The sequence below is a fragment of the Rana temporaria genome, chromosome 12 (assembly GCF_905171775.1).
Source record: "Rana temporaria chromosome 12, aRanTem1.1, whole genome shotgun sequence".
In the NCBI taxonomy this organism is placed as follows: Eukaryota; Metazoa; Chordata; class Amphibia; order Anura; family Ranidae; genus Rana; species Rana temporaria.
The window spans coordinates 88,163,466-88,176,432 of NC_053500.1; positions in this window are offsets into that span (position 1 = coordinate 88,163,466).

A 12,967-nucleotide genomic window follows, 5' to 3' on the forward strand; every position below is an offset into this window, starting at 1 on the left:
TTTGTAGACGCTATAACTTTGGAGAAAACCAATCAATATACACTTATTGTGATTTTTTTTTACTAAAGACATGTGGCTGAATACATTTTGGCCTAAATGTTTGACTTAAATTTAGTTTATTCGATATTTTTTCCTTTTTGTTATAAGAAAAATCATTTTTTTTCAAAATTTACGGTCTTTTTCCATTTATATCGCAAAAAAATAAAAATCGCAGAGGCAATCAAATACCATCAAAAGAAAGCTCTATTTGTGGGAATTAAAGGATGCAAATTTTGTTTCGGTACGACATTGCATGACCGCGCAATTACCAGTTAAAACAGCCAAATTGTAAAAACACCCCTGGGCATTAAGCTGCATATTGGTCCGGGGCTTAAGTGGTTAATAAGGGGGGCCCCACCCTATGTGAATGAGTATGGGGAAAAAAGTGTCAAAAATAAAACACACTACATAGGTTTTTTAAAGTAAATAGTCAGATCTGGGGGTCTCTTCAGACTTGTTCTCCGGCTTTTCTGCCGCCTCCCCTCTCCGGGTCTCTTCCGCTCTATTTTCGGTTCTTTTCCTGGGTCTCCTCTGCTATCTTCTGCTAGCTCTTGCACGGTCGTCTCCGTTTTCTTCCGATGTTGACACAACGCCCTCTCTCACTCCAATGCCCAGTGTGCCACTACAAATTTTGGCATGGGGCGGGGTCACCGCGTGAAGTCATCCAGAGGCCCCGTCCATTAAGACATCACCGACAATGGTCAAAAGGGGTAGGCCTTCAGTGACCCGGCTCTATGCTAATCTCCACATTTGCTGGGATTGGAATAGGATTCAACCCTTTTGGTCTCAGGTTTTTCTCCATACAGGAGGCCCTGTATAAGCAATCTCTGAAACCTGCCCCAGAAATGACGCTTCTCTCCATGCTCCCAGGCTCAGTTGCATCTCAGAATCATAACTTGCGTTTTTGTCCTGTCGGCAGCTAGACAACTGATCCCCTTATTCTGGAAAATGACCACTACCCCCTCCCCCCCCCACCGTGGGTTTCCACTGTAAACATCATGCACATGGAAGAGATGTTGGCTTTAGATAACAAGATTAAGGTTCTCTGGCTTATCTGTATAGATTTCTCTACTTCGGATCCATTGAAAAACATGTTACTACCCGGTAACTGAAATGACCATGTCCCTTGACCACTCTCTATAGACTCAGACTCGTCCGATCGTTTTTTTTTCTCCTTCTCCAGGTATTGGGATATATAACCTACTTCTTCCGTTCCTCTTCTTTTTATATATTTGCCCTCTTCTCCTCTTGATCTATTTGAAGGTCTGCATGCTCGGCCCTTGATGAGTTTTCTACTTCTGTTATATAACTTGTACAAATGTTGTACATAAGATGGATGAGAGGATCTACTATCTATTTTTGTTTTTTGTACAATAAAAGCATATATTAGTCAGAATGTTTATACTGTAATAAAACAGTGTTGCATTTATAAAATTATGCAAATCTTGGTTTTGGGAGATTCACCCTTTTCCATAAACATCAACAAGAAATTCAAGTTTGTTTATCCGTGCTATTTTAAAGACAAGTGACACAAATGATATTGTCAGGTCACCCGTGGCCAGGTGACAAGTGCACCCCGTTGGGGTCAGGGATGCACCACAGGGAAGTGAACCCTATAGCCACCTACTGCAAGCAGAGAGGAAGCGTAACCCAGGATCACCCAGGGCGCGGAGTCTAAGACCCAGTTTTGTATTCACCAGAGCCTTTGATGGTAAGGATGGTCTTCGCCGCAACTGGGTCCAGGTTGCATCCCCGAGATTCCCTAGGTCACACTCCGCAGGGAGAGAGGGGAAGCAGCCAGCAGGACAAACAGTGGTGATGGGCAGGCCGAGGTCAAGGCAACAGGCAGACAAGGATAACCGTGGGACAGGCAAATGGTCAGGGGCACAGGCAAACAGCAGAAGTCAGAAACCAGCCAAAACGGTACACGGAAAGATGATCGTAGCACTCTGCAAACAGGAACTAGCAAACTACACTGTTGAACAGCACTGCAGACCTGTAGAGCGACAGTTAATAAAGACTTCCTGGGCTGGCCTGGGTGGAGCCATACAGGAAGAGGAAGTGATAAAAAGGGAACCAGAACAGAGTCAGGCCTCTTACTGAACAGATGGAAACACAGGTAAGCTGCCAGGCTATTGCATATCCATGACAGTACCTTCCCTCTTACGAGGCCTCCCCCTTCCCCGCCTGGGTCCGGGTTTAGAGGGAAACTTCAGATAAATTCTTCAATAGACGAGGTGCAAAGACCTCTAATGCAGGAACCCAAGACCTCTACTCAGGACCAAAGCCTTTCCAATGAACGAGGTACTGAAGAGCGCCTCTACAGTCGGGAATCCAGAACTTGACTGACCTCGTATTCCTGATTATCCTCAGAGACTGGCGCCATGGTGGGGAGAGGACAAGAGAACTTATTGAGGACTAAAGGCTTCAGAAGGGAAACATGGAAAGAGTTAGAGATTTTGAGGCTTTTGGGAATCTGAAGTCTGAAACAAACTGGATTCAGTTTAGCCGTTATGGTGTATGGACCAATGAATCTTGGAGCAAACTTCAGAGAAGGAACTCGGAGCTTAATGTTCCTGGTGGAGAGCCAGACTTTGTCCCCTGGTTGAAGAGAAGGCGGTTTACGCCTGCGGCGGTCAGCAAAGCCTTTGAATTTGTCGGCAGCTGCCCGGAGGGAATCATGGACGTCACTCCAGATGGAATTGAAGGACTCCTGAGTTGAAGCCAAAGCTGGGATATCCGGAGAACAGGTCATGCGAAGCGGAAGTTGAGGATGTCTTCCATAAACTGAGAAAAAGGATGTTCTCTGCAAACTGGTATTTACATGATTGTTATGGGAAAAATCTGCCCATGGAAGTAGAGAGGACCAATCGTCATGATGAGAGGTGACTAAGGTACAAAGAAAAACCTCCAACTCCTGATTAACCCTCTCCGTCTGCCCATTGGATTGAGGATGGTAAGAAGAGGAAAAATCCAAGGCAATATTGAGGGATTTGCAAAAGGCTCTCCAAAAGCGAGACGTAAATTGAACACCCCTGTCAGAAACAATATGAGAAGGAACCCCATGGAGACGGAAAATTTCTCGAACAAAAATGGGGACCAAGGCAGGAGCAGAAGGAAGACCCTCAGCTGATTTCTTACAGAAAACATCCCGGTAATCGCTGTATGCAGTGGGAAGATCCGAAGATACTGATGTGGTAGCAACCAGAAGTCTCTCCTTGGGAGTCACCTTGGAAAGACATGACGAGAAACATGAAGGACCCCAAGCCAGGATCTGCCCAGAAGCCCAGTCCACATGGTGAGAGTGGAGCTGTAGCCAAGGAAGGCCCAATACAATGGGATTAGAGGCTTTGGGTAGGATGAGAAAGGGATTCTTCACCAGGAGTGGATATCCTATCGACATCCTAATAGGTAGTGTCTGGAAGCGAATAGGACCCCCTGGGAGAATAGTGCCATCAATTGCCGAGACTACCAGCTGCGCAGTGAGGGGTGAAAGGGTAAGCTTCATAGAAGAAGCAGTTCTCCACTCCATAAAGTTGCCGGCAGCCCCGGAATCCAGATATGCAGAGATCGATAGGGGAGAAGTGCTTACATGAAGGGACACCGGAAGAAGCAGACGGGAAGGTGATGTTTCTGGATCCAATAATCAACCTTCTAAATGTATTAGACCCGAGCGTTTCCCGGGCGAAGCGAGCAGGAGTCACGAAAGTGGCCCTTACCTCCACAATAGAGGCACAAGCCCAGAGTTCTGCATCTTAGCACGTTCTTCGGGTGTTAGTCTGGTCCGGCCCAGCTGCATAGGTTCCTCAGCAGGCAGAGGATGGTCCACGGGATGAAGTGAGGGGAGCACAGACTGGCAAAGACCTAGGGAGTGCTGGCGTCTTTTCTCTATGGACCTCTCCTGAAAACGAATATCGATCTGGTTGCATAGGGAGATGACATCGTCCAGACCGACGGGAATGGTTCTTCCCGCTAATTCGTCCTTCACTCGGTCAGAGAGGCCATGTAAAAAGGTAGCGACCAGGGCCTCATTGTTCCAGCTCAATTCAGCTGAGAGTATATGGAACTGAAGAGCATATTGACCCACTGAACGGGATTCTTGGCGGAGACGTAGAAGAGCACTGGTCGTGGAAGAGGCCCGAGCCGGCTCTTCGAAGATGTTCTGGAGGAGCTTTAGGAAGTCGAACAGGCTGGAAACTACCGGGTCATTCTTCTCCCACTTAGGGGCAGCCCAGGCTAAAGCTCCCCCGGAAAGGAGAGAAATAATATAGGCTATCTTAGCCCGATCAGACAAGAAGTTTTGAGGCTGAAGTTCAAAATGGATGGTGCACTGGCTAAGAAACCCCCTGCAGGCCTTGGAGTCTCCAGAAAAACGGATTGGAGGTGGTAGCTTCAGTGAATGCGACTCTGCGACTGGTGCGACTGGCGCAGCCGCTGGTTGTACTTGGGGTTGTAGATTTGGGGTTCCCAACGAGGTCTGAAGCTGATCAAAGCGGGAAGCCAGATCCTGAAGGAAACGCATCACCTGAGCCTGATTAGCTTCATGCGTATCGAGTCTGCGAACATTGCCCTGTAGTGGATCATCTGCGGGAAGCGGCACGTCGGCCGGGTTCATGGTTGTTCAAACTGTCAGGTCACCCGTGGCCAGGTGACAAGTGCACTCCGTTGGGGTCAGGGATGCACCACAGGGAAGTGAACCCTATAGCCGACTACTGCTAGCAGAGAGGAAGCGTAACCCAGGATCACTCAGGGCGCGGAGTCTAAGACCCAGGTTTGTATTCACCAGAGCCTTTGATGGTAAGGATGGTCTTCGCCGCAACTGGGTCCAGGTTGCATCCCCGAGATTCCCTAGGTCACACTCCGCAGGGAGAGAGGGGAAGCAGCCAGCAGGACAAACAGTGGTGATGGGCAGGCCGAGGTCAGGGCAACAGGCAGACAAGGATAACCGTGGGACAGGCAAATGGTCAGGGGCACAGGCAAACAGCAGAAGTCAGGAACAAGCCAAAACGGTACACGAAAAGATGATCGTAGCACTCTGCAAACAGGAACTAGCAAACTACACTGTTGAACAGCACTGCAGACCTGTAGATCGACAGTTAATAAAGACTTCCTGGGCTGGCCTGGGTGGGGCCATACAGGAAGAGGAAGTGATAAAAAGGGAACCAGAACAGAGTCAGGCCTCTTACTGAACAGATGGAAACACAGGTAAGCTGCCAGGCTATTGCATATCTATGGCAGATATGCTAAAAATATATATTTAATAACTAAAAATAAAGTGCAAATTAATATCAGGTATATTTCATGATACTACAAATAAATGGATACACTTCTAAATATCAAAGATAAATGATGATAAAATATTCACATTTCTACACAAGCTCTATTACAAAATACCACATTAAACTTATTGAATGATACTTGTACATTTTAGACTTGGTAATTTAATGAATATCTTTCCGTGACTCCACGGACTTGTGTAAACAGAGAACTGGAGAAGGAGAAAACAGCATTACACTGATCTTCCCAGTTAATGGCTGTGCAAGGGGGGTGGAACAGACATCAGGAATATGGAAGTCTGGGTTCACACTCACATAAAATATATTTTATACACACACACACACACACACACACACACACACACACCTGCTTCCTGTCCAAATGATTAGAAGCAAATTGGTTATCATGTATAGCTGCACCAGATCCTATGTGCTGCAGTTTTAGGAAATCCCCTCGGTTGTACATTATACAGTCCTGAACACTGCACTTCATATGCTTTGTTGCTTCGTACAGATGCCTTAGCAAGGCGTTTTCTTAATGTAATGGAGTTCTTCAAGGTAGGATAAGATAAAAGGTTAACTATCTGAATGTTCAAAAAAGTTTATAGCATGGGAGGCTTTTCCTTTATTTCACCCCTATTTACACCTTCACGACTGTCGTTGGTCAAGTGGAGCACATTTGTCAGAAATGAATATACTGTTTGTTATACCTTCCTATACTCGATCACATTTTTAACCATGTTTTTTCAGACCAGTGTTGTTGGTCAGATGTGCTTTTCTGCTTTCCATACATGGATCACTCCTTCATCCTGGCCGGTTCTGGTGCTGTTCCCTTGGTCTGGGTGGGAGGTCCCTGTCTCAGCCCCAGGTCAGACCTCATAATTGGCAACCCTCATCTTGCAGGCTGGATTTTTACTCTGTACGGACATAGGGGTATCAGACTTCTGGCCTCCATTATATTATTTTTGGTTACCAATATCAGGATTCTTTACCCCTACACATCTTTTATTTATTACTCGTATTCAAAGAGAATTTTGGCAACATACTCCTGATAGTGGACATGAGCTACGAAATGCGTAGAGTTACTATACATCAAGACAGTCTGATCCTTACATTTTATATCCACCATGCATTTGAAAACCCCTGTTAGACTTACTGGTAACGGTATATCCAGGAACCTTCCAGGACAGCTATTTGAGAGATGATTGGCTCCGCCATCTACAGGAAACACAAATCGGATACAATTTCAAAGGCCCCTCCCTTTCCTCTGACCTTCAGTTGTTTAGAAGATCAAGTAAACCTCCATCAAAGTGCACAGAGGAAAAAAACAAAAAACACACCACCATCAGGTGAAAAAAAAGGGTGGGAATATAGACGCTGTCCTGGAAGGTTCCTGGAAAAAAACGTTACCGGTAAGTCTAACAGGGGTTTTCCCCCCTCACCTTCCAGGACAGCTACTTGAGAGGATAAGCAAGATACTATACCTTTAGGAAGGAACAACAGCCTGAAGCACTTTCCTACCGAAGGAGAGGTCCTGGCTGGAAAGCATCTGAACTCTATAATGTTTGACAAATGCATGAGAGGAGGACCAGATGGCCGCTTTAGAAATTTCTTCCCATGATGCACCCGCTCTTTCTGCCCATGACTTAGCCATGGATCTTGTTGAATGAGCCCCAATTCAAGGAGGACTACGACCTGACGCTTTGTAAGCTTCACAAATAGCTTCCCTAATCCATCTAGCAACAGAGCCTTTGGATGCTTTGGATCCCTTTTGGGGGCCACTGAACAATACTAAAAGTTGGGAGGAACTCCTAAACCCTCTGGATTTCACTAAGGAAAGCAGAAGACATCTCTTTACGTCTAAAAAACTAAATCTTTCCTCTTCAGCATTTTTGTGAGGAACAAAAACTAGGAAGGACTTCTTCCTGGGACCTATGAAAGTTAGAAGAAACTTCTAATAGAAAGGGCAAATAGAAAGGATCAGGCTTGATCACTACCCGGTCCTCTAAAAATCCTCAGGAAGAGATCTTTACAGGAAAGGGACTGCAGATCAGAAATCCTTCTCCCTGACGTAATAGCCAAAAGGAAGGAAATCTTCAAGGAAATACATTTCAGGGAAGCTTCATGCAAAGGCTCAAACGGAGCCCTTGTTAGAGCATTAAGCACTAATGACAGATCCCAAGGAGGTACATGTTTGACGATCTAGCTGAAAGGAACCTCCTGACTAAAGGATCTTCAGCTAGCCTCTTGTCTGAAAATACAGACAGGGCCACAACCTGAACCCTAAGGGTGCTGACAGAAAGACCTTTCTCCACTCCCTTGTGTAAAAAAAATCAAGACACAGGGAGCAAAAAAAAAATCTAAACTGGATTTCCTTTGCCAGGAATAAAAAAGTTATTCAAACTATCCTAGACAGCAGTAAGTTGGTAACTTAGAAGAATCTATGGGAAAGTTTGGATAACTGTCTCTGAACACCCTTTCAACTGTAAGATGCGCCGCTTAGCCTCCAGGCCGTCAAATGTAAGGTCTAAGGCAGCCTTTCTCAACCTTTTTACCCCAGGGGAACCCTTAAAATTATTTTCAGGTCTCGGGGAACCCCTGATAAAACCCATTCATTGGGGGGTCAGTGGGAACAATGTCCCTTACTTTGGTGGTCAGTGAGAAGAATGCAATTTTTTACAGTGGTGGTAAGAATGGCCCCCTTACAGAGAACTATGAAGCTCATTGGTGTCATACCACTGGCTCCTCCAAGTGGAATTGGCTCAGAACTATGTAGGCACCATCAAACAGGAGGTAAACCAGTAACAGCTCAAGGAACCCCTAGCCACCTCTGGAGGAACCCTAGGGTTCCACGGAACCCTGGTTGAGAATGGCTGGTCTAAGGGTTTGGATGCAATACTGGTCCCTGATGGAGTAGATCCTTCCGCTTTGGCAGGGACCGGGGGAAGATCCACAGAGAGGGTCTTCCGAGAGGAGAACTGCTCCTGGGCCACCAGGGGGCGATCAGGACCACTTCTACCCAATCCTGAATAATTTTTCGAACTACCAGAGGCAAGAGGGGAAAAGGAGGGAAAGCATAGGCCAGAGCAAAATCCCACAGAAGGAGAGAGCATCCGGCCCTAAGGACTCTGTCTCTCTCCAGTGAGTAAAAAGCCAGCAGTTTCCTGTTGAGACTGGAGGCAAAAATATCCACTGCAGGAAGACCCCATCTTAGCACAAGATCCTGGAAGGTGCTTTGATGCAACTCCCAACAGCTGGAACTTACGCTTACCCTGCTCAGATAGTCCGCCAGCGTGTTCTCCGAACCTCCGATGTGGACTGCCCTGATCGAGGCGACATTGATTTCCGCCCAGGAAAGGATCTGCTGTGATAACCTTAGGAGCAACTCCGAACGAGTGCACTCTTGCTTCTTCAGGTATGCCACTGTCGTGGCATTGTCTGAAAACACTAACCGATCTTTTGAACTGAGCTTCTCCTGCAGAGCCAAGAAAGCTTTCCCTACAGCTAGTAGTTCACTAAAATTCAAGGAGCGGTCTGCCTCCTCCAGCGACCAAGCTCCTTGGGCCTGCCAGCCCTGAGAATGCGCACCCCAGCCCCACAGACTGGCGTCTGTGGTAACCTTCACTGGAGCATGTTGTGCCCAGTTCTTCCCTCCCTGCAAGTGTTCTCGCTGCTCCCACCAGGAGAGATTGAGAGAATCCTCCCTTGGAAGTTGAACTAGTTGATCCAGAGAATCCTTCCTGCAATCCCAATGATGTAAAAAAATGCCTGAGGTGTCTGGAGTGCAATTGGGCCCAGGGAACTCTTGGGATAGCTGCGGTCATTAAACCTAATAACTGCATGACCCGCCAAAGCGAGGTCTGTCGGAACAACCTGAAGGCCTGCACGGCGAGAAGAAGTTTCAAAACCTTGTCTTCGGGAAGAAAACATTTCTGAGCAACAGAGTCTATTAGATAACCCAGAAAAAGTATTTTCTGGGAGGGTACCAGACAAGACTTCCGTTGGTTGACTTTCCACCCTAGATCCTGAAAAGTCCGCAGAACCAGTGGCGGCCCGCCCATAGGGGGCGCTCGGGCGCCGCCCCCCCAAGCTGTGAAAAAAAAAATTTACTTCGATTTGCTAGCATGCCCACTACCTGTCATGGGATTGGCGCGGCTGGACCAGAGGTCAGTGGGCAGTGGCAGTACATGACTTCCGGTATCATCACATGATTTCTGGTGGTATATCTCTGTAGCGCGTGTGGGGGCGTCATAGGGGAGCGGCGCCAACCATTGAAGGCAAGTGTTCCCGGCTCCATCCCCCACACTGCAGCACCCCCGCCGTCGCTAGTACTGCCAGCCAGCCAGCTCCGCCACCACCAGCATATATACACAGCATACCTGTGTTTGTGTTGGAATCCAGCAGCGATCCCCCTCCCCCCCACAGTTCACTCCGAGTCCTGCCGCCACAGCACTCGCCTACGGAGGAGCAGTGTGCACTGCTTCAAGTTCCCCCCTCCACCTCAATGTGCCGATTCCGTTGCTGCAGGAAGCTGTGGGCTCTCATCTATGTGAGTCAGCCACAGCATCGGCTTTAACCCCTACCAGGCATATTTTTGGAGATGGTGGACAAGTGCAGGAACAAGAAGGCAACGTGTAGTGGGATGGGGGGGGGGGGATATGTACACAGAGGATGCAATACATGAAGGGATGTGTAAAAGGAAGGGGGGTAAATGTGGGCAAGAGGGGGTATTGTGTACAGGGAGGGTGTACTACATACAGAGAGGGGGTAATATGTACAGGGAGGGGTTAATATGTACAGGAGGGGATGTACAGGGGGGGTTAATATGCACAGGAGGGGTTAATATGTACAGGGGGGTTAATATGCACAGGAGGGTGCAATATGTACACGGAGGGGGGGTAATATGTACAGAGGGGGGACGGGGAAATATGTACGGGGGTAATATGTACAGGAGGGGATAATATGTTAAGGAGGGGGGTAATATGTACTGTGCTGCGACGCTGGGGCTGTATACTCTGTGCTGCGACGCTGGGGCTGTATACTCCCAACACTATGGGTGGAAGCAAGTGGAATACAGGTGACGGAGTATTATACAAGGGGTGTGGCTTATTGGAAGTGGGAGGGGTCAAAGAGGAAGGGCGAGTCTGAAATCGTTCAATAGTTCAGCTGAACTCACACGATTTCATTCCCGATGTCAGTGTGAACCTGGGCTCTGAATGACAATTACGCAGTCAAGCAACACTGTACCATATTATATTGTTCTTTTTTTCACACAAATGGAGTTTTCGTTTTGGTGGTATTTAATAACAATTGGGGTTTTTTATTTTTTGCTAAAACATGAAAAAAAATTAAATTTAAAGCGGAAAAAAGTAAAGGAAAAATGAAAACTACAGTAACAGTTTTACTATTTATCCTTTATTGCCAAAGGTACTGTTTTTTGTAATGATTGTATGGCTGTATTGTATATTTGACAAAAGTATTTTTATACTTCATTACCTTCCTGTTGTATTATGTACAATGTATTGTGCACTGTTTTCCACACAATAAAGACTTTGTGAAAAAAATAAAATAAAGCGGAGTTCCACCCAAAATTGGAACTTCCGCTTTATCCCACTCCTCACCCCCTTACATGCCACATTTGGCATGTCATTTTTTTGGAGGGGGAGTGGGGGCTTCAGGAGGAGGGGGACTTCCTGTCCCACTTCCTCCTTCCGCTGAGAGGCTGGTTAGGCGATTAAGCTTAATCGCCTACAGCAGCCCCTCCCTGTAGGCGATCGCCTAGGACACATCACAGGTCCTAGGCGATCTCCTGTCCAGACGGCGCAGCGCCGGGCCGCGCGCGCATGCGCAGTGCCGCTCGCGCATTCGCAGTGGGTGCCCGGCCGTAAAGCCGAAAGCTGTCACGGCCGGGTGCCCACAGTTGAAATGAAGACGCCGGCCGTGGAGGGGGGAGAGGAGCGGAGCCCCGGCCGGCGTGTCGCTGGAACGCTGGATCAGGGTCATGCTGTCATTGCTGTGTCATATTTGTCTTGCTTCATAACATCAATATCCGTTATAAAACCCGGAGGGCATGGATGGTGAGATGATTCGGTGGCACAATGGGCCACCCGACTTGACTTGCCCCCCAGGCTTAAGGCTGCCAGCCCTCCCTTGCCCCTACCCCTATCCTGGCGTCACTGGGGAGTTTTGGAAGGGATTGAAGCCGTAAAGAGAATCTCCTCCTTCTGCTTATCTTTGTTAAAAGACCACTTTTTCTTCACCTGTTTTGGAAACCACGAAAAGTCTTCTTATTCTGTGGCTTATTCTTTTGAGAAGGAAAAAGTTTACTCTTTTCAGAGGAACGAGCTAGGACCTCCTCCAAGAAGGAACCAAATAAGAGCTTGCCTTCAAAAGGGAATGCCACAGAGCTTGTTCTTGGAGACCAGGTCCCCCTCCCAAGCCTTAAGCCAGATTGCTTGTCTGGCTGAATTAATGAGAGCAGAAGACCTTGCTGTAGCTTTCACAGAAGCTGCAGCCGCATCGGCCAAAAAGGCTACTGCTTTAGCAATGAGTGGGAGGGACTTCCTAATCTCTTTGGGGGTGTCAGATGAAAGGAGCTCGTCCAGACGCTGAACCCATACATCTAGATTCCTAGCCACACAGTTGGATGCTACAGCTGGACCCAAGGATAAAGCTGAAGCATCCCAGGCCTTACGTAGCAAAGACTCTGCCTTCCTATCCATATGCTCCTTCAGGACCCCTGAATCTTCAAAGGACAGGTCTGACTTTTTAGAAACCTGAGACATAGGGGCATCTAAGTTTAGGACATTTAAAGAAAGTTTCCTCAATTTCAGACTGAAAAGGAAATCTTCTTTTGTGCCCTTTAGAGTTGAACATACTCCTTTCCGGATCTTTCCATTCTGACAAAATAATATCCTTAAGAGACTGGTGGACCGGAAAAGTCCTCGACTTCTGCCCCTGAAGCCCCCTATACATTTTATCCTGCACAGATTGTATTTGCTGCAGCATCTCAATCTGCTCAGAGGCATAAATTTCAAAAGCTCATCAATTTCCTCAGCTGGAAAAAGAAACTTAGGGTTACCTGCCTCCTCCACTGATGCGGAATCCCCATCAGGTGAGGATGTGGGGATTTCCGTTTAGCTCAACGGCATCTAGGAATGGCAAATCAGCAACTTTACGCACCAAAGATGATCTACAGTTTTTTGTTGAAACACTGGACCTCCCATCGGTAGATTTTACAGACTGGAGGACATATAAAGTAGGGATTCCCTTGCAGCGACCGGAACAGTGGCAACAAGTCTCCCGTAGGGGACAAGATAAAAAACCATTAAGGGAGATATATACATCAAGAGGCTTAATGAACTAAGGTTTAAATGAAAGGGAATATGGAAGTTGCAGTCAGCAGACTGAATTAGTGGGAGAATACTAGAAAATGGCGTCTGGGGAGGATGGAATTATAGTGGGGTATCTAGAGATAACCTGGATGTTTAGGTTAGTCACGACATAAAAGGGACTGGTTGAACTGGTAACAGTAAGGCCGAGTACTCACCGACCAAACATGTTTCGCTCGAAATGTCCGACGGGCTGTTTCCGGCGTACAAGGCTGTTTTTTTCATTTGGCCCGCTGGCTTGTACACACCAGCGGACCATAT